This window comes from Chelonia mydas, chromosome 1, assembly GCF_015237465.2.
Source record: "Chelonia mydas isolate rCheMyd1 chromosome 1, rCheMyd1.pri.v2, whole genome shotgun sequence".
NCBI lineage: Eukaryota > Metazoa > Chordata > Testudines > Cheloniidae > Chelonia > Chelonia mydas.
In genome coordinates, this window is record NC_057849.1 from 309,206,136 (window position 1) to 309,232,111 (window position 25,976).

Consider the following 25,976-nt stretch of genomic DNA (forward strand, 5'->3'; position numbering starts at 1 on the left):
TGGACTGCTTCCTCTGGGGTGTGTGCATGGTTACAAAACTTGGAAAAAGTTCTCCAAATAAATCAGGTAAATCCCCCAGTTCAGCATGCATGCTGGTAATCTTAAATTGTCTAATTGTAGAAAGAATATCCAGCAATATAAAAGTAGGTTATCAAAATACCTATTCCATCCCTCTTCCCGAAAAATGATATGGGTTGCCTGCCGGGGAAATACAGTAAGATACACTGTATCTTATTCTGTGTTGTAAAATCCTAAGGACATTGAGCTTTCCATAAATGACAGTGAAGGTTCAAATGCCAATTTAAAGTCAATTTACGAAGACACTTAAACATTTAACTAATCCTCACACCATAATTCAGACACAGAAAATGGATATCTGTGTACTTCTTAGCTAAGATTTGAGTACTGTAGACATTTTATCATGTTCTTTTTTTTCTTCTTCTTTGCCTTGTTATAGGAATCAGGGTCAGCAGCTCTTGTTCTTCATCTACAAATGTTCTTGTCAGTGCATCTTCCAGCCTGACATCCTCCTTCTTCTTGTCTTCTGTCAGCATCTTTTTCTAGATCTTTCTCGTGGCCTTTGTCATGTCACTAGTTCTTGTACTTTCTGGCCGGCGTATCCCACATCTCATTGTCTCTCATGATCCAGCCATCTCAGTCGGTGTTCCCTCAGCTTTTCCATGATGGGGGCTACCTTCATCATGGCCTGTAGTGTTTCGTTGTGTGGCCTATCTTCTCTTGTCTTACCCAGCGTCTGCCTGAGCATTCTCATTTTAGTAATTTGAAGTAGTTGTTCTCTCTTCCTCATTGGCCAGCATTCCAGCGCATATGTCATGGCTGGTCTAAACATGATATTATATGTTTTGCTCTTTACTTAGCATGCTCTCATCACAGAGAATTCCCTCCATTTAGACCAAGTTCTCTTTATGTGGCCCCTAACATCCTCATTTGCATTCCCATTATGGCTTAGCACTGAACCAGGGTATTTAAATTGTTGCACTGACTATGCATCTCGTTTTACTGGCTTCTTGTTGTCCCTCTCAATGAAGCATCACATGTATTCCATCTTTTGTCCACTGATTCATAAAGCATTTTCTTTTAATGCCGCTCTCCATAGTTCTAGTTCTCCTTCTAGTACATGTTTACCTTCATGGCACAACATGTCATCAGCAAAAAGCACGTTCCATGGAGCCTCTCCTCTATCTCCTGCATCAAGGTGTCAAATTACAATCACAAATAGAAATGGGTTTAAGGCTGATCCTTGATGTAGACCTACCTTCACAGTGAATGACAGCTGCTTCTCCGTAACTTTTCCAAAATGTATTACAGAACACTTACTAGTATACTAAGAAGTATGATCAATAATTGAACACAACCTACACTTGCTAAAGACAGGAATTTTGGGATGTGTAATCCCTTATTTGTGTTAGCAAATAAGCACATTTCAAATTTCAGTAATCTGCAAATGTTTTCATAGTATTTAGCATGAATTAGCCAAATTCTTCTTCATATTTCTAGGTAGAGGGGTGTGTGTGTGTGTGTGTGTAAGGTGGATCTGAAGCAGAAAATATGATGTCAAACAATAGAGAAATTCAGATACAGAATATATTCCTGATGTGAATTTACCAGTTTGGGCCCAGTTTTAATAATAAGCCTAGAATGTTGCCTTACCATTTATTTCCAAGATGAGGAAAATCAGTACATATTATAGAACTTACATCAATTTTTGGGTTTCTCAACTTTTTTTTTATTCAGTCACCAAAGTATGTCAGTAGCTTAACCACACACTTTTAAATCCTTTTAGCATTCTGCTATTGTTGTAGAATTCCAGCAGGAGTAGTACTGATAATTTTACAATGTTTGCTCGGTAACAAATCAGGTTGAGAAAAATCCAATTGTCAGGCAATCCAGGACAGTGAAAATCTCAGTCTGGACAAGTGAAATTTAATTACTTACTGCCCAGACAAGTGTAAAGTAAATTTAATTACTTACAACACACAAGCTGCTGATCGCCACTTAAAATACTGTGTACATAGACTGACTGGCAGGTCTGAGCTGAGACTGAAAAAAGAAATGGCCTTGCTTTCCTCATAAATGACACACAGCTGTAGTTACAGCCTGTACTGCCCTTGTGGAGGAAAACACACCAAGTGCGGGGAGTCCACATATCTAAGTGAAGCCTAAGGAAAAATTTAACAAAGTAGTGGCCTAGGCAATACAAATACTTCTAAACTTTCAGAAGTGCCAAACTGATTTTCATAGGATGGGTGTCCTGCATTTCTGGAGTCCAGCCTTTAAGGTTGGATAACCAAGTTTTAGAATCTGTAAAATAGTGATCTTTTTTTAAAATTTAAATGAGTATTTTGTGACAAGTCAGTTGAGTTCTATGGAATAGAAGATGCACTTCCTGCTTTTCATTGCGATGGTTCTTATCTTATGGCTGGATCACAGTTGAACTTTGAAACTTAGACTTCAAATATTTTACTTCACTTCAGTGCCAGAAGTTTGCATTGTGTTTCACAGACAAACAAACACATTTGCCAAGAGGTGTCTACCACCTTAGTCAGGGGTTTTCAAACTGTGGGTCGGAACCCCAGTGTGGGTTTTAATGGGTTTTAATTGTAATGGGGTCGCCAGGGTTGGTGTTAGACTTGCTGAGGCCTGGGACCAAAGCCCAAGGGCTTCAAAGGCAGGGCTCAGGTTACAGGCCCCCCTCCTAGGGCTGAAGTGCTTGGGCTTTGGCAACCCCACTCGGGGCAGTGGGGCTCAGGCTTTGGCCCTCCCTGCCAGGGCAGAAGGGCTTGGATTTTGCTTCCTCCCCCCCCCCCCCCCCCCCCCCCCCCCCCCCCGCCTGGGTCAGTGGGGCTCAGGTGGGCTCAGGCTTTGGTCCCCTCCTCCTTGGGTCATGTAGTAATTTTTGTTGTCAAAAGGGGGTTGCGGTGCAATGAAGTTTGAGAACCCCTGACCGAAGTAACTCTCGTTGAAGAGTAGGACTCTAAGGTAAAGCATGGAGTTTTGCGTAAAGCTCAAGCACAGGGATACACTAGTGTAGAGTACATTCTTAAATTTGAGGGAAAAACATAGATGGAAGTTAATAGCTAATGCTAGAAAATTAACCCAACTAGACATACGCTGTCTAGTTCAGGTAATGTGAGCTGCTCTGTGCATGCATCACAGATTGATGGTTTTATATATGGAAATAGAAACCTTGTACATGTGTGTTAATAAGCAGAAAGAGGCTCTAATGATTTAAGATGGCCTTGGTGGTATTGTCACTGTGCAATCAATACCGCAATAGAAAGTTGCAAATGAGCTCCTCTATTTCCTATTCCTGTCATCTTCTGACTGAAGCTCTGATCCTGCCACACACATGCATGGATTTAGGATTACTCACATGATTGAAGTTATTAAATTCAATTACTTTTGTTAATACATGTCCCTTGTGGTCTGATTTAGCCTGAAACTTACCCAAATGTGTACGTGTTTGGAGGCTCAGTGGCTAAATTTTTAGTTTAATTTATTACTATTCATTTAGTTGTGTATGCCAGAAATATACATAAAATACACAAGATCTACAACCTGGGTATGTTGTTGTTGCTGTAGGCACCTAAAATATTTGCAGTCATGACTTTTATTCTAGCTGTGCAACGTTAATGTTGCACTAAGGGTTTTTTTGCATGTACAAATAATACAATACAAGTATCTAATATTTTTGTGTATGACTGTAAATATATACACAACATAATTATTAAACAGGTTGTATATCATTTTTATACCTATATTTTCTTTGCATGTGTGTATAATACCTGAGTTTTTCTTCTACATTAAGAATAAGGTGCTCAATTATGGGTCTCTTGCATCTTGTTGACAATTCACTGATGAAGACTATAGTACTCAAACTGAGGTACACAAACCGGGGAAAACAAAACTGCATAGATCTTCTCAGTAAAAATACGTGCCTCCAGGGAAAGTGGGGAATTTTATAGCCCATCTATTGCAAAGATTGCTGATTTTGCAAGGAGGCAGGGATAATTGTGCTGTCGGCTACCTAGAGAAAACTGCATCTTTTTTTCCTTCACGGAAAATGAATTTGTCTGACTCTCCAGAAGGAAACAGTGCACTTGGAAAACAATGTTTTCATTTTTAAAGGAGCCATATGTGGAAGTCAAGCATGGAGGGAGGATGGGGAAATACGGACCCTCAATATTGTTTCTATATATAAAATCACTGATTTTAGTATGTCTGTCCTGCCATCCCCGTGCCTTTATTTTAAATATACACTCAGAGAATTTTGGTGTCACTTTACTGGTTTGGGAAGGGTAACATGGCATCTTTGTAATGAGTTGCAAAGCAGCTTTGTCAAACACAAGGAGGGGTGGGGAAGGGGGGAAAGAGAATTCCCACTGAAGTCCTTAATGTTCTGTGTGGGCATAGATGTCCTTGTGCATCCATTTATTTGCAGGATTGAGACCTTCCTGAAGGGGTATGCTGGCAGAGGTTGCCTTAGTCCTTGGATAGGTAGCTGTTGGGTACGTTGGTCAAGCTGTTTGGACTATATGAAGGATATATATCCACAAGGCTGATGCTCAGGATTCACATGAGTGACTAAACAGTGTTTAAGTAATGTGAAAAGTGTTTCTTGCTGGCCAAAAAAAAAAAAAAAAAGTCAAAATCTGAAAACTCTCCGCTGTATATTTTGGCCAGCCTACCAAGTATTTTCTTCCTTTGGGAATAGATTGGTCTCTGGGCTAATTTAACTCAATATGAAGCATGCTTTTTGGCCATAGAGAAGGGTGGTTAAAAATAATCTTGTGTTTATGCTAAATGCCCCCGATTGTTAGTTGACAACCCTTTTAAATGTATGAAGAGCGTATTTAACTTTCTGTTGACATATGTTTTAAATGTTGAATGTTGTGGTTCTGAAAGTCTACCCTCTCTTGCTGCTGCTAGTACAGTATAAATTATCGGCTTGGTTTTGGTAGTATTGATGTATTTTCCCCTCCTCTCTAAGACTGTTATGGGAAAGCATGCATTTTGGGCTTCAGAAGAGCTCAGATGGGATAAGAGGGCTATTGCGGGTTAACAGGCCAGGAAAGTGCAGTAAAATTTCATACACTTAACATGCTTGCTACCTCCCCTCAAACGTTGGATGTTCCTTCTCTCCAACTACACAGCACTTTGACTGCGCAGGCACTGAGAGGATGTGACACAGTATTACAAATGCAGATTCAGAAATATAATTCTTTCTCTCTGCAGAAAATATTGTAAGCAGAATCTGATGCTTTCCAATGTGTTGTACGCATTAAGTTACTGGTTTCCCTTTCTTAAACCATATGTAAAGTTGCATTTTTTTGTCTCACTTGAAAATGCTGGGAGGGGTTGTTAAATGTACTTTTAAAATGTGAAAGTCAAGGTTTTTTGAATCTTGGTGGGCTAGGTTCAGTTGGGACCCCAATACTAACGTGGGCCTCTGGATGCTATTGCAATACAAATCAAGAATGTTTTTGCAAAGGTAACATGAAAGCTGACTTGAGTTCAAATTTGTGCAAAATTTCTGAACTAACTACAGAGTACGTGTGTGTGTGTGTGGGGGGGGGATTTGTGGGCATTCAGCACATGTTAGAAGTTCACTATTTTAATAAATATTAGTTTACTCTGGTACTTGTGGTACTTCCAGGATTCATTGAAGATTTGCCTGAATGTATCCTTACCAGCAACTGCTACAGATTTCACAGATATAAATAAGAAAAAGTTACTTCTGTGCTGAATGTCCTTCACTGACTTTATGGGGAAAATGAGTCCAATGATTTTGAAGCATTACACATTTTCTTAGGTACATTTCTCCTCCTCACCCCTACCCCTTTGGATCTTTTCCAAATCAAATTAGCCATCAGCAGGCACACGCCTACTGTTCACTTTTGTTTAATTTTCAGCTTTGGACCCAAGCTGTTTAAACAGATTACATCCTACCTGTATCAGAGAGAACTTCCTCATGCATTTGTCAAAGCCAATAGGGTTATTTGACTTATTTATTATCTCCTGACACAGTGTGTATTACAAAGGAACCGTATGTTAAGTGACAACAGTGTGCTTTGAGTCATAAAAGGGATGGATGGATGGGCATATGCATACAAACACCCAACAGTTCCTCATGGGTTCAGCAAAGAGAAGACATCTAGGGCTGAATGCTCAAAAGGAGTTACTCAACTTCTTTTTAGGCTCTTCATTTCCATTGAAATGAGGTTAGGAACCTAACTTCTTTTGAGCAGTCAACCCCTAAATCCTGTTTATTTTGAGGTTTCTGTAGCACCCATTGCAGTAGTATGTAAATGCTTTAAATTAGTACATTTAAAATAATTCAGTTGCAGAAGTAGATTAGGTGTGGGTATATTTGAGTTTGAGTAATAGTATTCAGTACCATGTTGTCTTCTGGTCCTAGTGTTTTGACTCGAATAGTGTGCCTCTTCCTTACAATTCTTATGTATCTTGAGCCTAGATTGTTAATACGTGGCAAGATGGCATAGCCTTAGACCTGTGTTGGGAGCAACCTTGGTATTCTCTCTCTTCACAGGCTAGCATGTGAAGCTACTGTGCTCCAGGAGGATTGATGATAAATGACCACCCTCTGTAACTTGGCTCAGAGAGAGGTATTAACATCTGCTTCTGAGACGACATGTTACATTTCCAGGTCAGAGGCAAGATGAATAATGGCCTTCCAGGGGAGGGAGAGGAGTAAAAGATGCATGGGATCAAGTGAAGACCGAAAGAATGTCTCAATAAGCCTCTTAGTTGGCTCCATCTATGGAAAAGGAGATTCAGTGCCTTTGTGACTGGGAAAGACTCCCACGGAAACCCAGGGCATATCTATGCTACCGGCATTCCAGTGGCAGCACTGTTGCTATGCTGCTTTAGTGCTGTAATGTAGATGCTTCCTATATTGACAGAAAGGGTTTTTCTGCTGGTGCAGGTAATGCGCAACCCCCCCCCCCCCCAAGAGGTGGTAATTAGGTCAACGGAAGAATTCTTCCATGACCTAGCTGTGTCTACACCAAGGGCTAGGTCGGCTTAACTACAGCGCTCAAGAGTGTGATTTCCCTCTCCCCATTCCTGAGCTAGGTCTATCTAAATTTTAATTGTAGACAAACTGGAAATATCAAGTGACTCTTCCACGTTGTGTTTAAAAAAACAAAACAACAACCAAAAAAAAAAAAAAAAAAAAAATGGGGGCAGCAGCCCCTGACCAACCGTGTCAGCAAGATTAATTCACAGATCAAGATAATATGAGGAGTAATGGCAGTTTTTGATCTGAAATCTACCCCACAATATTAAAATATATATAGCTCTGTAAAAAGAGCTGTTTAACGGTAACCATAGCAATTGCATCCATTGATGGAGCATTTGAGACATAACTTTAATAAAGAAATGTTACGCTAATTATTGCGTTTCTGTATGAAAAACAGTTCAAGATTAGTGTTGCTATATTAGATTGTGATGTGTTGCCTGCATAGGCAATTGCATAGTTATACATGTGCATGGAACTTAACCTCTGGATGCATTTGGTTTATTATATTTTTTTAAAGTTCTTTGAGTAGGAGAACGTGTGGCTCTTTGATACAAAAATTGTATCAGCTTGTTGGAGCAGTGGGTAAAGTTAGTGTATAAGTGATCAGTGAGATGCGATAGAACAGCCTTTGCCCTCCTTGAAAGCGTAACAATGAAAATTATTATTTTTTCCTTGTATAAAACTCTTAACTGGAGGAACATAGGAGCCTGTTCTTCCCTTGACATGGGTGCTTAACTCCTATTGGTTCTTAATGGGAATCTTGTATGCATGCTGAGGTGGAAAAACTGACTCAGAGGCTGTGTGCGTTTCGTTGACTGTTGAAATGTTTTGAGGACCGAAATGATTCAGCAATGGTATGTTGAAATGGTGATTGCAGTATATTCCCAACAACGACTAAAATTATAATCGGCTCACTTGACTGTGGAAAGCAGCCTTTCTGTTTCATCAAAATCCCTTCTAATTCTGAATCTGTATACAGTGTGAATTCCTACAACCTGACCTCATGAAGTGCTCCATCTGTATTAAAATGATGCACCCTAAATCTCAATCATTTTTAAATGATCTAGGCCTGAAAAGATTAAATGAGCAGCACTCCAATTAGTTTACATAACTTTGTGGACTAGAGAGTGACTTCAAAGGACTTGAGTGTATAATTAGGGAATCTTACTTTAGAAAAAAGTACTCCCTATTTGGGGAAAAAAATATAAAAGGTTCTGTGCGTAGTGGTGAAAGATTTGAAGTCACTTTATCGATCTGCATGCAAACCAAACTTTAAAGAAAGTGTTTGAAACATTTTTTTTTAAAAAAGAGAAAAGAAAAGGGAGCTATTTGGTTAAGATGAAAGGGCTAACCCCCCAAACCCTCTTAGTTTGCCCAGTCTCCCCTGCTCCCCCATCCCATTCCACTACAGTCAAGTCATCTGTCAGAGTGCTTGATACCTGCTCTGACCATATGATCCTATCATCTTTCTGTAATAAGACTTCAGCACTCATTGTTTGTGCCATATTTGAAGATCTCTGCTCACCTTAACAAAACATATATGCCTATATTAAATGGAGACCAGGCACAAAATAAACTCCACTGCAAGATACAATAAACGATCCATTCCCAACCCCCCACAAGCTTGGAAAGAAAGCAATCCACGAGTCTCCCGCAGAGAATACCACAGATGTGCTCTGGCATTCAGTGAGAGGAAGAGCATTCCAGAGTTGGAGGCCTTCCAGTGCTTCATCAGATTGTACCTAGGGACAGTTGGTATTTCTAGCTTCAGCAATCCTTATTGGTGTTGCAAGACTTTTAGTGACCGGCACTCTCTCAGGTAGGCTGATTGAATTTTAATAATGATTTAAATACTAATAGTAAAAACTGTGAAGTATGATGGGGAGCCCAGGAAGAGTGCAGGCCATTCCGTTTTCACACTTGTTTGTTCTCTCTCTCTCCTTTATTTTTTTTTTTTTTAATTTTTTTTAAAAGCAGCTGTTTACTTTAGTCACTTTTGACAGTTTCTTTGTTTCCAATAAACCTAAGCTATGACAAGGCTTGTTTTGCACAATTTACAGTTAGTACCAAATGGATGATCCAAACTGTAAAAACCCCTTCATTTGACCTTTGCCTTTGCATGGTGGCAATATCAGTAGAATTCCTTATCACCTTCAGCTGTCCTGTATATTTTTACTGGAGGGGAAGTAAGGGAAGAGGAGTACATCAAAGTAAATGATTTTAATAAATATTTTCTTAACACCAACTGTGTAAATATTGAGGCAGTGTTAGCATATCGTGTCCTTGCAAGCCTGATCAGGTCTAGGTGAAAAATAAATGTTTCCCTATTAAGTCAACTGTCAACTAGGAAAGCAAAGGAATAGAAAACAATCCTCAGGGCTGCAGGTCTAAAAATGCATGCTAAGGTAAAAAGTATGATGAAATGGGAGGGAAACTTACACTCTGACACAATCTGTTACTGTAATTGGAAGAATCTGGAAACGGTAACAGAAATAGTAATAGAGAAAACACGGCAGGAGAACCCCCCCGCCCCCCCCCAGCAAATCCCAAAATCAAATAAGAAAAGTGAAGCTTTTGGGTTCCAAAAATCAAAATGAAATATGTCGGACAAAACATTTCATTTTAACTTTTTGCAAATTTTTGTTTTAAATTTTTTTTCTTTTTTGAACTTTTCACTTTGTGAGAAGTTATGATATTTTGATAGCTTTTTTGGGGGGGGTCATGATTCTGGATAAAAAGACTTTTTTAAAGTGTGAAAACATCCGGAGGATGAAAATTCCATTTCCCAATCAGCTGTACTCAAAACCTACACCTCCTTGGGCTGCCTCCCCTTCAAGATAATGGAGCTGTCCTTGTTGCTGGCAGCCTGTGGCGTATCAGTGCAGTTGAGAGGATTTCAGTCTCCTAGGATATTGGATTGGATTTCTCCTGAGTACTAAAGTCACACACATCTTACATTAAAAATCAAATTTTTCACAAACAAAATCCCTGAGATGCTAATCTATCTATTCAGGCCTAAGCCTTTGCAAGGTGCTTATCACTGTGTTATTTAAACACTATATGTATATAAATAATCAAAAAGAGTACTGAATGAGCCTTAAATAGAGAATATTTCCGATCTGTCTTTGTTTTGGGCTGTATGGTTTGTTTTTGTATTTATTTTCTTCTGAGTCGTTCTCTCCTATAGTATTTCCAATTGTGGTTGGCCAGTCATAGAAAGAGGTCATAAGGATGGCCTTATCGGAGGCGGGGCTGGGATTTAGACCTGAACATGGTCAAACTGTGTGATCTCCTTCAGTGAGGCGTTCCATAGCTGATGAGCACTCACTGAAACAGCCCCTTAAATCCAAGATGCCCTTATTTTTGGGCCAGTCCGTTTTGTATCATCCCTGTCAAAAGCACCCTACCTGGGAGGGTTGCAAGTATATTTGTAGTCAGAGCTTGTGTATAGGGTCCCCTGTATTGGTACTTATCTGGCCATCATCACCATAGAATCTGGGAGGAGAGCCTAGCCTTCTCTTGCAACATGCACACACTTTCCCCCCTGTACTCTATCAACTTCTGTAAACTTCTTTTAAGAGAGCCAGATGTTGTAGGGAGCCGCTTTGTGGACAGAAGTGATGGCTCATCTCCCTTTCTTAGGAAGCTGTTAGTTGGATGAACTCATTTTACTTGCAAAAATGTGTGTCCTCTCTGCCTTTGTAGAAGTTCTCTTCCCTTATATTATGCAATGGAATAAGGAAAAGGTAAATTTCATCTGCCTTAGGCCATAGTAAATTAAACTTTTCCCAACATAGTTCACTAGAGCCTCATAGTTAGATCTTCTAAAGGAAGTGCCCAAAGTCTGGCTTTATAGCTGTAATACTGTCACAATCAGCTGATAGACCAGACCTGCCTAGGATTTTAATTTACAATCCATGGTAGAAAAGGCTTTTATCCCTTCTCCTAATGCTGTAAACTAAAATTGAATTTTAAATTCACCCAAGACGCTGTGCTGTTTTCAAATTTAGATAAATAATTTGCCTTTTTCCTTTCTATAGGAATATATCTGATACCTTCATGTGAATTGCATTTCCAGCATTGATACTGAATGTGTTCTGCTTGTCCTTGCCTTTCGTTGGAGGGGAACACAGATACTGTGGTGCCTTTAAATTACTGGTGGCTTGTCAGAAATCTGCCAGTTTGTTCTTGTAGTTTAAGAATTCTCAGCTTTTTCTGTTTCCATTTCTGTCTGTTGACCCTTCTATTTTATTAGTACAGGTGTAAAATGATTGGACAAGGTACCAGACACTGGAGAATCTGGGTCAGTGCTGCTTAATCTGAAGACTCATGATGCTCGCATAGAACAAATCTCCCTGAAACTTTAAACATAATGTAACTGGGAGGAAAATTGGGAGAGTCAAATCTGCATTTTTTGAAATTTAAACCTTCTGAACCCACTGTAATGTGCTGCCAATATCTTAACAAGGGCTCTGTCAAACATTTTTTCCCATTACCAAATGATAAATTGGGTGTGTGGGTGTGGGGGGATTGTTTTTTGGCAGAGAGCTGCAGTGAGGAATTGTTGTTCGTTCCCCGGCCCCTTGCCCCAGCCCTTGTAAACAAAAACACTTCTCATAACCATATCCAGGAAGCTAACACTGAAGGAAATCTTCAGTGGGCAAATGAGCCTGCATTCAGTGCGCTAGCTAACTGGGCAACGTTTGTTTTTATTCCTGGAAAAATATCCCAAGTATATTGATAGCACCGAGGGCAATGTGTATTTTGAGATGAAGGGTCGGGGGTATTGTCCACAAGGGGAATATTTTTTAAATACCTGCCATTTTGGTGCAATCCTGTGCATTCCAAAGCAAAGCTCTTCAGAAGCAATTTGGTGAACTCTAGGGATAAATACCTCTGTCTAAGTTGACTCAGTAGTAGCATCCAGAGCAGGAGTACTAAAGAAAAAAAATCGCCCTGAGCTTCCCCTTCAGTTATGGTGGTGTGATTTTTGACAAAGGGCTTGTGACAGCCTTTGCAAGACCCCTGCTTCCTTTTTCTTCCCCATCCTCTCCCCACGCCTTGTAGTTGATTCATGCCAGCAAGATCCAGGCATCTGACTCAGCTTTGTTTTCATTAACAAGTATAGAAATATTTGAGGTATTCCATTTCCTGGTCTGCATAAATGAGGGGAAAAATAGTCTTAAATTGGGACCAGAAGTTAAGCAGGCCTAGACTGACTTCCCAAGAAGCTTCCCTTAGACACAGGCCTTAGCTGTTTTCCCACATGACAGTGAAAAGTCTTCTTAAAGTCACCAGATAACAGAGAGACACACAAACACAGCAATAGGTCCAAGCCTAACATTTTTGCCATCTCCTCCTTCACCCTCGGGAGGTGTTTGAACATAAGGGATTTCTTTCTGAAGTATTTACACAAAGAAGGTGCTATGTCATAGATGACCATCTTTCTGATCAAAGGTTTCAGAGTAGCAGCTGTGTTAGTCTGTATTTGCAAAAAGAAAAGGAGTACTTGTGGCACCTTAGAGACGAACAAATTTATTTGAGCATAAGCTTTCGTGAGCTACAGCTCACTTCATCGGATGCATTCAGTGGCCACTGAATGCATCCGATGAAGTGAGCTGTAGCTCACGAAAGCTTATGCTCAAATAAATTTGTTCGTCTCTAAGGTGCCACAAGTACTCCTTTTCTTTTTTCTGATCAAAAGCACTTTAGTGCATTCAGATAATTCCACAAAGAGAGTAGACTCTGGGAAAAGCCCCAGCCTTAAAGTACGTTATTACATCGGTGACGAGGTCATCCCCAGTGTGCAAAGAAGCCAAAAGGAAGTATCTCCCCAATTAAAATATCCACAAAGGCTTCTCTAACAGAGGACATTGAAATGCCATCTCTGCACAGTAATATATTTATCCTGAATGTTGTTGTTCCTTTCAAATGAGGAGTATAGTCTTTGGGGGGAAATAAACAGCAGATGCTATAATTCTGCATCTAAACATTTTCTTAAACATGAACCTTACATAGTGGTTTATACCGTTAATAAATAAAGGGCTCTGTTATCTCTTTTCTGTAGGGCATTGAAAGTGTGAGGTTGGGGGGGTGGTGGGGAATGGGGGGTACGTGGAATTGAACTTCAGCCAGAGTATATGCTAAAGAGATTAGGCTTCATCTTTGTTCCTGGGGAGAGGAGAGCCTAAGTGGGTTTATCATGGGGTTTTCACTCACTGTCATTTTCCCCTTCTTTATATTTCATTGCTAGTCTTCTAATTTTTCCAGACAACAGTGCACACCCCTGCAGCTGGGCCTGCATAATGATCGCCTACTTCTAGACTGACATCAGTGTGGCTGCCTAAATCTGAAGCCATCGGGGTGCCTGTCTTAGCACTCTCCCCCACCTTCTTTTTCTGAAGAATAAGTGTCCTCTCTGCAACACTCTCATTTACCACCCGCTAGCGGTACCCACTGAGCCAAGAAGCTGCTTGTGACTATTCTCCTGCCTATGCTAAATGTCTGGAAATTGTTCTTTTCTAACAAATATACAATTATATTTTTTTCTTTTCCAATGACAATTAGTGTAAATTGAAGCTTGTTCAGCCGCTGTATTTGACACAAACACTATACAGTATGGCATTCAGCTTCTGTGATAAGCAGAGCTGACTCTCTTGATGTTTTGAATTAGGGAGTTGGGAGTATGAAAGAGCTTTTTAGGACCAAGAATCTTGTTGGCTGAAATACTGGTTTTTATAGGGTCTTAAGCTAGATATCACCATATCCTCTGAGGCCCTATATTCTGAATGATTGCTTCAAACCTTTGAATGAGGGCAGAGCTGTTGGCTTCCCAGCTGCCGAATTCATCCAACACATTGGCAGCTTGTAAATCACAAAGGGCTTGTGGACTGTTTAAAAGGCATTATTTTACAATAGGTCTCTTCCCCACCCCTCAACGCACAGTATAAGTGTACAATGTGTATTCAGAGGGCAGCAGCTGATATTCAGGAAAACTAAGGTTTTCCCTCTTGTCCCCCATGATTGGCAGCAGAAACATGCTGATTGAAAACAAAACAAATAATAATGCAAAATTGGTTTAAAAGAGAACATCCTGAAGTATTTTTTGTTCTGTGCTCAGGATGTAAAATTCACAGAACAATTATGCATGTACAATGTTAGCATGCTTTGCATACAGTTGCAGATCCATGCACCTTCATTTGCCTTAATGGTAGTTAGAAATGAAGGCTAGATCTCTGGTGTGTAGAAGGAATATATAATTAATCAGCGAATTACTAACAATCTAACATTTAGAGTAGGAAGGATTGAAGACTAGTACTTCCAAGAGACTCTCTAGGGCAGTGGTGGGCAACTTGTGGCCCGCGGGCTGCACGCAGCCCGTCAGGGTAATCTGCTGGCAGACCGCGAGACAGTTTGTTGACATTGACCAGTCGCCGCAGCCCATGCTGCTTCCTGCAGCTCCCATTGGCCAGGAACAGTGTACCGCGGCCGTGCCTGCGGATGGTCATTGTAAACAGACTGTCTCGCGGCTCACGAGCGGATTATCCTGACAGGCCACAGGTTGCCCACCGCTGCTCTAGGGCCATGTTTATACTTCACGGTTTTGTTGACATAAGGCAGCTTACCTCGACCTAACGAATGGAGTTGTACGCATGGCAGTGCTCCTTCTGCAGCTTTAACTCACCTGCTACTCCAACATAATAAAACCACCTCGACGAGAGGCGTAGAGCTTAGGACAACGTAGTTAGAGCGACGTAGTGTCAGTGTAAACGCTGAATTGTTTGTGTCGCCCTAAGTGGCCTCCAGGAGGTATCCCACGGTACCCACCATGACTGTTCTGGTCACAGTTTTGAACTCCGCTGCCCTGCAGCCAGGTACACAGATGAATGCCCCTCCCCTGTAAAAGCCCTGGGAAGTTTTGAACTTGTCTCTTCCTATTTGCTCGATGTGGAGAGCTCACACAGTAACTTCCCAGCTGAGCATTCTGGCTCCACACAGCAAAGGCACTCCTGCCTGGAGTGCACGGGAGGTGGTGGATCTCCTGGGTCTGTGGGGAGGGGAGGCTATGCAGTCACAGCTCCACTCCAGCTGCAGGAACTTGCTGGGGCATAGAGGGGATGGGCTACAATAGGGAGAGATAGCAGTGCCATGTAAAACTCAAAGCTGCAGCAGGCATAGCAGAAGGCAAGAGGAGACAAATAGTTGCCTCTGGTGCAGAGCTGCTGATATGCTGCTTCTACAAAGATGGGACTGCGGTCAGGGCGGTGAATAGCCCCCCTGTTAAGCGCTTCTTACAGCCTCGTGTTCGTAACGCACAGCGCAATACTCAAGGGCAGTGCAGGATCCATGCTTTCTGTCACAGATGGCTGGTTTGCATGTTTCCAGGGCAGTTGAAAAGCAGCTGGAAACCTGGTAGGATGCCCTTGGAATGATGGGACTGAGAAACTTGCATCATGTGATGCTGAGCCTGCACCCACGGGGCATTGCAAACCCTTCCCAAAACACCTTGTGGCAAGTTGCACAATGGGGTAGCTACCCATGGTGCACTGCTCTCTCTCTGTCGATGGAAGAGCTATTCCTGTGGATGCGCTCTGCTGACACAAGGACCATAGTGTGGACATGCAATAGCGGTTTAATTACAGCGGTGGCTGTATGTCGACGTAACTTAAGTCGACTTAGCTTTGTAGTGTAGACAGCATAAGAATTAAGTGGGTTGTTTCTTAATAAAGAGAGGGAAGGTAGGTGAGTTAATATTTTTTACTGGACCAACTTCTGCTGGTGGAAGGGATAAACTTTTGAGCTTCATAGAGCTCTTCAGGTCTGGGAAGATAACCAGAGAGCCTGAGTTAAATACAAGTCGGGGCAGATTGTTAAGCATAAAGGGTTTGTACATGCTGTGGAGACCACTTAAAATGAAGTGAGCAATTAAGAGCAGGCAGAAGAATGCATTACAAACTGTAATGAGCCTTAAAACCAATGTGCTTGTTTAGTCCACCGTTTTTAGTGTCTAGCAGAATTATTAATTTAAATTCCCAAGCTCATCTTTTGTGTGGGTTTCCTTTGAGGTCACGGACTGAGAGGTCAGATATGGAGTGATCACTTTGTGAAAAGTGTTTGCCTACTGGTGATATGGTGGTTTGTCTTATCACTTTTCTGTGTATGTTCATTTGAGAACTTAACTATACATAATGGCTGTTTCCTTACTTCTGACTCATGATGACTCGTTGCAGACATGAGAGAGAGGCAAATCCAGTATGATTGTTTGTATGCAAACAGAATATGGAACTGGATGCCAGAAACAAATACCCACTGAAATTTCGCTTATTAGGTTGTTTCATATTTGGACTTTGTTTATATCAGAGCTAGCATACAAGACCCTATGGAAAGAAGAAAGCTCTATCGCTTTTCAAAGTATGCTCAGTGTTAATGATATTTTTTCTGGTCTCAATTGACTGTAAAATGTCATAAGTGATAGCATGCCAATGACCTCTACCTACCCAGCTGGAATAATAGGAGAGAGCTGGTCTAAGACATGTTGCAGTCATCACTGACAGGTTGCCACTACAGCCAAATCTGTATAATTATAAAAGGAAAACACGGGCATGGGTGAAAGGGGTTGTCAGTTGTAATAGTTCTTACTTCCCTTGATTAATTTAAAAAACCGGTGTAATAAAATACCAATTCGTCCTGTTACCTACATGATCTTTTAATTGAAGCTGCAGGGTTATAGATTCAGGCCTTGATAAGTAACACCAGCATTGACCCCTCTCTCTTTTTTTCTTTAGGAAAGCAAGCAGGGGTTATTAGCTCATGTTGACTTGACATGAACAACTATTGGCCAATTTCCTGTGTATTTTCCACATAATATACAAATAGAGCATTACAATGGATACATTTGGGAGCTCCCATACCTGTGAATTTCTGTGCAGAAAATATACGTAAGAGTGGAGTATTTTGCAGTAGTTACCAATTTTGAGACCATTCTTGCCTGATATTTAAAGTGAATTAAAAAAAACCCAACTTACTATTGATTTACTGTACATTGGGTAATAACAATCTGAGTAAATGCATATGGGTTAGAAAAAAATCTTTCTCTGATAGTCTGTCATCAGACTTCTGGATCTCTGCAACTATTTCTAATTAACGCTCAACGTACAAACATTGCAATACCAATGGTAGAATCTGATGGTATAAAGCAGTTATATTGGACCAGTCTGCAAATGAAACTGTGTAACCCAAGATCAATAACAATGTGCAATAATCTCAAACTAGGTCAATCTGGACAAAATCTGCTGTAGCTGTAACATATCTGTCCTTCTTCCCTATGTAGCATCAGTGCTCCTGAGCAGAGCTAGCAAAACATGATTAGATTAGAATTTGAAAGAGTGAATGTGCATTCATTTCTTCACATCTCCAGTACCAGAGACATTTGAAACGCTTGCAGTAGAAGGGAAGTGGAAGAGTTGGAAAAAATGACCCATCCATTCCTCTCTAATAAAAAGAGGTACTTAGAGGTTCTTTCTGCACTGCACAAGCTCTTCATAGGCTTTTCTTAATCAAGCATAAATATATTAGTTGTCTAAGGATTGCAAAAAGGGTTCATGAGGACCTTTGTTTTCTGAGTGTCTCTTCAGAAAGGAGGCTTTTAAGTGCTTAATAAACCTCCCAAAGAGCAGTTTAATAATTCAGTTTGAGTAAAATATCAAGCCAGGGCAAAGCTCAATGACTCGTTAGCTTTCTGTGTGCCATTATGTAGGTTTGTGAGTGACCCCTGGGCCTTTTGCCCTTTGTCTTGGCACAGGGTGGAACAGAAGCATTACTGAGAGCAGTGTTGCAAGCGAGGGGTAAGAGGAGCATCACTGATTCAATTTCCTGGAAGCCCTTGGCGTGACAGCTGTATATGATATGAAAACTAAGAGAAATGGATTTTTCTTTTTAATTTAAATATGCACCCTGATTAAGCGTCACAGACAATTATAAGTGTTATTGAGAAAATAATTGTCCATTTTATATAGCAAATACTAACAAGCTTTATAATGCGAAGAAGCATAGTAATAATTTTAAAATTCTTCCCGGAGGTTACCAATGTAAGGAGCTAGAATTTTTTCCTTGGTTTTCGTCTTCAGTTAATTCCCCATTCACTCATTAAAATCCTTCAGTTTGATATGTTGAGAAAGCATTTTATATGTTGTTTTTAAGGCCAAAAATAACAGTTGGCTTTAGATGCAACTAGAGCTCTTGCTGTGTAAATTTCCTGTGAGAACCCACTCTGGAGCAAAATGCACAGAGTAAAAATGTCAGTGGATATTGTGAGAAAAAGTTTGCGTACATCTGTAATTGCACTAGTTTAGTCTTTTTCCTCTAGTGCTTTATGGACAGGACAAATATTGCACAAAGACATGGCTTTTATTTCTATACTCACAAAGAGATTAAGATTATATTAATTTTAATACAGAATCTGACTCTATAGTAAGGTACATTTATATTCCTCCAATTTAAATAAATTGTCAACATATTTTTTCCTAATTTCTGAAGGAAAAAATATTCCTGAACCGCATTTCAGAAATCTTTCAAACTGGAATTTGTTTCCCCAGTGGTATGTGCACATGCGGACATGTTATGGTAGGCGTGCTCATTTTCCCTACATTGCTGGCACTTACTTTAAAAGGGAGGGAAAGTATTTAACCATCTTTTTTCATTTGGAAAGAAAATCACATTGGGACAAATTCTGTCAGCCATTTTACTTACTTTCTCCTCCAGTTGGTGATAACGTCCTACTGAAGGTAGGACAAGAAGTATAGGATTTATCTGTAACAAGGGAGATTTAGGTTAGATATTAGGAAAAACTTTATAACTTTTAAACTATATGGGTAATTTAAGTTCTGGAATAGGCTTCCAAGAGAGGTTGGAATCCCTGTTTTGTTGGAGGTTTTTAAGAACAGATTGGACCTGTCAGGGATGGTCTAGGTTTACTTGGTCCTGCCAAAGCACATAGGGCAGGAATTAATGACTTCTCAAGGTCCCTTGTAGCCCTACATCTCTGTGGTTCTATAAATGGGAGTTGAGGTCAAGGTTGTGGATCTTCAAAAATTGGTACCTATAAGTTAGTTCCTGAAGTCAGTTGGAGGTGCTTACGTGTTTGTTGATTTTTAAAATTAGGCCACTTAGTAAGGTGCCTTCTCTAGGTATCCATTCTTGAAAATCTTGGCTCATCTAAATTTATATACATTTTAAGCCTGAATTTGGCTCACATAAATAGTAAACTTATGTTGCCAAACAGATTAGAAAAGAGGTCGGTTTATCGGATGGCTCAAGGAGATAGGATATAGAGCCTCTACTGTTAAGTTATGATTCAAAAGCAACCCTGATTTGTTATGACCCAAGAGTCATCACCGTCTGAAAAGGAGTTGGTGACCTTGGTTCAACTTCACATGCAGAATCCGTATTTACAAACTGGGATAAAATGGCAACGTTGTTATCCATTTTAGAGAGATTTTGCAACTACCCTCTTGTCCTTAGAAATGATGCCTCCACATTGAGAGAGACAGGCAGGGAAACTTCCTTGTTCTCTGGATATAGAAAACTTCAGTTCTTTTGTGTTGTAAAAGTTCTGTCCATCATAAAAACAGAAATCTACTAAAAGGGAAAAGTACCCAGCTTTAAAAAAAAAAAAAAAAAAGAGAAAGAAAGAAAAAAAAGTCAACTGAATGACTTACTGGTATCAATCTTAATAATGGCTGCTTTGAATCTATGGTAGGTTGGGTTATTTAAATAGAAAACAAAAATAAACATTTATCATAGTTACATTTTCTGTTTTTAGTGTGTTCAGATGTCTGACTCCAAAATGTCTCATCACATCCATGTTGTGAGAGGCTAAATATTCCTTTTTTCCCCTTACAGGTAGGCTGATCACAAGGCCAGGCCAAGGCTTGGTTCCAGGGTTTGTTTTGGCTCATCGGAGTTCATCTGAAAAACCTTTCTAAAAGGCCAAATACTTATACCATCCCATCTCCTTCCTCATTCCCAGCTGGAGCATATTATCATATTGTACGCAGTGCTGCAGTGGTGTCTGCACATATTTTCGGATGTATTTTATTTTCAGGTAAGCCAACATTTTTAATAAATTAAATATACACTTTAAATGGAAAATACTGTTATGTTCCTTGTCAATTTAAATAAAATAAGGTCTCATACTTTTTTTCTAAGCAAACTACAAATCACATTTCCCCCATCTGTTCTGTCCCCCTCAAATGCTCATCTAGTGATCAAAGACTAATACAGTTGATGTATGTTCCTAGCCACCAAATGCTATTGGAGCCCACACTAGATTTTTATTGCTGTTAATGGAGAACACCGGGTAAGAGTTGATTTTTGGAAGGGTAGTGTTTAAAAAACAAACAAGTGGTGGTGATTCCAGTATCCATAAATCTATGTAAGGAGAGAATGTTTTATTAGAACAGGTTTGTGCCAACATCAGCAACATGCTACAACCTACTAAAGTGTTAGTGAGTTAACCCTATTTTTCTTTGCTTTCATTCTGAGTCTCCTGTAAGGGACTTAAACAGACAATGTGACTCCAGTGAGACTTGAAAGTGTGGCATTAAAACTGTGTCCCTGTGGGTAAACAAATAGATTTAGGATTGTTCTGCTATCAAGCTTGCTCACATTGATTAGTGAACACTGGTTTGACAGGAATCGTAGCAGAGACTGCAGTCAAAATCTTTTCTTCCCACTATGAGTTTGCTTCATTGTGAAGTGTCTTAAGACAGTGTTTAGCAATCTTTTTGATACCATGGACTGGCTTGCTGCCTTCCGAAACTGTCAGGGAGATCTCAGGGACTGGCGCCAGGCCATGGACCAGTCATTGCGGAACGCTGTCTTAAGAGACATAAGGTTACTGTTGAGATTAATAGATTGCACTTACATGGCTTTGGGTGAATCTTTTACTTGCAAACTGACTTGAAACCATATAAAGAGAGCCTGCCAGACATTTTGACCATTCCTGCAAGTTCTGACTTCTGGAGAGGTACTTCAGGTTTTGCATCAATGTGAGATAAATATGAGGTTTGTAACTATTTTCCTATCAGTTGTGTAGTTCAAATGTTGATCTTTCCTTACCAGTAATAGTTGTCCGTAAGTGATACTTTCCCATAGATAACAGATTTAGCCTTTCTTAAAAAATAGAGACTCTTAAATATCTCCTGCATTAACTTGAAAGACACTATAACCCAACAAAATGGAGAAGAAAACAAGAGTAAAATAGATAGATACACTTGCTGATTAAAGATCAGTTAGGCCAATTTTCCTAATTTTGCATCTCTCACTAAGCTGATAACTGGCTGCGTGTCAGCTATCATTTCTTTTGGTATAGATGGTACAATGTAATTTTAGACTTTCCCCTAGGAACTAGAAGAAATCATCTGCATATAATTTTACAGATACCTGTTCAGCAGAGTGAATTGAAAATGGATAGACTGATTATAAAAAATCATCAGATGTGTGTGATTTCCCCCCCCCCCCCCCAAGTGTAGGAACGAGTTTGAGCAGCCACTATTTTAATTGGTCTAAAGTGTGTGTGTGTGTGTGTGTGTGTTGGCAAGGGTGTCCAGAATAAGGTGAATGTTAGTACATGATTAATTTTCTTGTGATATTTTTAAACTATGCTGCAGTTTAAACCAGTTTAATGTAGTTGGCATCTCGCCCAACTTTTTTTAGCTTAAAAAAAGTGAAGTTTTACTAATTGCTGAACAATGTTAATGCTCTGTTTTAAAGTCAGAGACTAGTAAACTAAAGTGCTTGGAGTTAAGTCACTCCTTGTCACAGTATTAAGTCAAATAATGGAATATAAAATCAGTTTCATGGCCATTAATGATTCTGTTCTCTACTGTCAGAGTGGGGAGTATTGACCTTCATATCATGGTTATATTCCAGCTAGGGTAATTGCATTCTCTGAAGCTAAGATTTTCCTTGTAGTTTTCGGTCAGGTAAGAGATTCTTCCTCACTTCCAGTCCTAATCCTATATTTGCCCAAAGCAAGGGATCTGCCTTTTTTCTGAGCCATGATACCTGGGTACTACAGAGTAGTAGTTCAGCTATGGCTCCACATTTTCTGACTTTCATGGACCCTTAATTTTGATCTTGTATGTCTGGGAATGATAGTTGAGAACTAAATCTGACACCTTTCTGGATTTGTTGACACATCTGATAAGAATGTAAGAATGGTCATACTGGGTCAGATCAGTGGTCCATGTAGCCCGGTATCCTGTCTTCCAACAGTGGCCCATGCCATAGGCTTCAAAGGGAATGAACAGACCAGGACAATCAAGTGATCCATCCCCTGTTGTCCAGTCCCAACATCCGGCAATCAGAGGCTTATGGACACTCGGTCGTAGGGTTGCATTCCTGATCATCTTGGCTAATAGCCATTGGTGGACCCATCCTCTCTGAACTTATCTAATTCTTTTTTTGTTTGTTTTTTTTAATCCAGTTATAGTTTGGGCCTTCACAACATCCCCTCGCAATGAGTTCCATAGGCTGACTGTGTGTTCTGTGAAAAAGTACTTCCTTTTGTTTGTTTTAAACCTGCTGCCTATTAATTTCATTGGGTGGCCTTCTGATTACAGAATAACATTTTAAGCATAAAAAACATTCCATCTCATTGAAGGTTAGCCATTGTAAAGGCTCACATTTTAAAAAATTAGGCCATTACCAGAATTAGTACGCAAGTTCCAGATAATAGCTGGACTGAAGAGGTTAATTTTTTTAATTTTTCAGAAGCCTTAACCGAGCTGGTAGCTGTTTTGTTGAGATCTCTTCCTTGAAAGAGATGAGCATCCCTGTGCTTTTATAATAAAATGTGTTAAGTAATAAAAATCCGTAGTCAGTAGCCTGGATAGAGGTTCAGAATATCTGTCTCATTACTCTAAGGGATCTGTAGGATAGTAAACGTGAATATTAACTGTTCTCATTCTTAACAGTAGAAAATGCTCAAAGGAGCAAAAATGAGTTTAGAGGACTGATTCTCCACCACCTTGCATGTTGTTGTTGTTTTCACCTGTGCAAAGTGCGTATAAAATGTCACCAAATCAGAATGGTATCAAGCTGCATCCACATTGCACTTGTGTAAATTACAACACAAAGTGCAAGACAGTACTGAATTAGGACTTGTGTATTATTTTTTGGTCTAATTTTGTAGCAGTTTTATGAATTGTGTAAATTTTTTTTTATTTTTTATTTTTTTAAGGCTTTTAGGTTGTACAGTTTGGTGTTATGTATACACCTCTTCATTTAAAAAAAAGAAGAAGAAGAAACAGCTTTGAAATGCTGGAAAATTAATATATAATGAAAACTTTCCTGATATATACACAACACTATCAGACCGTAGAAGCAACCTCTGTTAGTTTCCAGTTTATTACATTTTCTTTCCTTGACATTTTATAAGCATTCTCAAAATTTGATACTCGAACATGTTTCCCTTTCCAGTGGCTAGCATAAACATTTCTGACAGATTCATCTCACCTGGATATAATTGATTCTTTCTTTAAAATTCCAAAATATGTCTAGGTGTGTCATCATTACAGTGATGTGTCAAGTGTTCTAAAAGCACATCAAGCTTCTTACACACAAAGATGATATGCTGGAAGGTGTTAATGGTAGCCATCAATCCAGACCTGGTAAAAGTCAATGGGTATACTAACCACCCTTTGTTCTGGCTATAGGAAGGAGAAATTAAATGCCCCTTTGTTCAGTGATAGCTGAAACAATAGAAGCCACTGCCCAAGGTACAGATCGGCTTAACAAGGCGTGAGTAAAAGCTAGGCCATGTGGTCTGGGGAGTTTCCCTGGCGACTGATAGCAAACTGACTGAGGGCATGGCTACATTGGAAACTTCAAAGCGCTGCTGCAGGAGTGCTCCCGTGGCAGCGCTTTGAAGTGCGAGTGTGGTCACGCGTGAGCACTGGGAGAGAGCTCTCCCAGCGCTCCTGGTAATCCACCTCCATGATTTTTCACACCCCTGAGCCAGCAAGTTAGAGTGCTATAAAATGTAAGTGTAGACAAGCCCTGAGACCTTGATTCCTTTACAACTGTGCGTGAAAGGAATGAGAAAGTGAGCAGTGGTTCATGGCCCTGGGAAAAAGCAGAGAGCGGGAGAGAGCATGAACTGCTTTTGGGTAGAATACTCGCTGAGAAGGCAGACTTGGATTTCTGAACAAGAAAACTGCCTCTTTTTGTCAGTTTCTGCTGTGTTCAGAGAAACAGGGCTTTGTATACATCAGTGGTGGGCAACCTGCGGCCCGTCAGGGTAATCCGCTGGTGGGCTGCGAGACAGCGTTTACATTGACCAGCCACAGGCACGGCTGCCCACAGCTCCCATTGGCCGGGAAAGGTGAACCATGGCCCCTGAGAGCTGCGGGTGGGAGTGCATGCGGCCGGTCAGTGTAAACACTGTCTTGCGGTCCGCCAGCAGATTACCCTCGCGGGCCGCAGGTTACCCACTACTGGTGTATGTTACTTGTAAATAAACAGGATTGCCCCCAAAGAAATACCTTGCTCCTGTAATCAACTTCTCCTAATGGAAACAACCTGGCAAGGCCCAAATATTGACTAACCTCTCGGACCAAGAGGCAACAGTATTAACCTACATTAATGTACGTGTTTTATCGGTCTTGTTTGCCAAGGCCTGCTTCAAAGCCCATTAAAGTCAATGGCAGTCTTTTGATTGACTTCAGTTGGCGTTACCCACTTAACAGTTCTGCTACAAAGTTTTATATGTGCAAGAGTCCAAGCTGCACATCTGCAAAGTAGTATGTCGTCTCTAGTTTAAATGGCATCATTTTCACCCTTTTGTGCCAAATAATACTAAATGCATTGAGAACAAGCTGTTAGGGTACCTGATCTCCTGCAGCTCTTAGGACTGCCTACAAGATAATTCACAGCAGCTTGACTGAATTGAGAAAAACAGCTCACTGGTATCTTAGGTCTCTAAAGAAGTGTGACAGCAGGAAATTATTTCATATTGAGCCTGAGAAGTATTTCAGCAATCATCAGAAGCATTTGACATAGCATTTGACATAGTTAAAGAATCCATAAATATCTAGTGTGCTCTGCATTAAAGGCTGCCCACCTACAGGGAGAAAGTTCTATGGAATGCTGCGTCAGTCACAACTCATTCTTATGGGAGTTTGAGCAAATGAAGCACAACCACCTAAATTAAAAGGTTTATAGAAATCAATAAGCATTAGAACCGGGCCAGTATTGAAAGCCCTGGCAGCTACTCTCATTGGTATTTTGCTCCCACACCCTATCCACTCGACTCCAGGACACAGTCCCAAGACCAGAGCTGCCAGACCTCAACACTCTGCCAATGACACTGTTCAGAAACTGGAATCCTTCAGATGGACTTTGGAAAACTTAATCACAGATCAACTTTTTAAAAGCCAGCTACCTTTTCAAGAGTGTCTTACTGAAGTATGGAACAGAATCTGTAATGAACAAAATACTTTTACCAGTTACAGCCATACTGTTGATAGGCATGGGCTATTGTTGATATAGTGTCCGTTGGCATAAGATAGCATGCAGGCTTTTACCACTGTCATGACAGGCTTTAAAGATGCATTGAAATCCCAAAGTCACTGATAAAATATCATATCTGAGAATTTTGGATGGACTTTTAGTGGGAGAGAAGCCACTCTGACAAAGACGTCCCCCCCGACCACAAAAAAAAAAAAGGTGAATTTATTCTTCTTCTGAGCTTTCTTATTCAGTTAAGTCTTGTCTAGTCCATACACAAATCTATTCACTTTCAGAATGTGTTGTAGTTCTAAAGAGTTTAGATTTTTACCTTGTGTACCGTACACGTATAGGTTTTTGTACCTTATGTAGATCCACCTAGCAGAATGCTATTTTTGTTAAT

At 40.2% G+C, this 25,976-nt stretch overlaps 1 protein-coding gene across 2 annotated transcripts in view; it reads left to right on the forward strand.

Moving 5' to 3' along the window:
• The window catches only part of PLXNB2 (plexin B2), a 331,712-nt gene that overhangs the window by 77,104 nt on the left and 228,632 nt on the right, over positions 1-25,976 (forward strand). For both annotated transcript variants that reach the window (XM_043550501.1, XM_037889000.2), the window contains exon 2: positions 19,964-20,165. The gene's annotated coding sequence lies outside the window, so the exon portion shown is untranslated. The remainder of the gene's footprint in view (positions 1-19,963; positions 20,166-25,976) is intronic.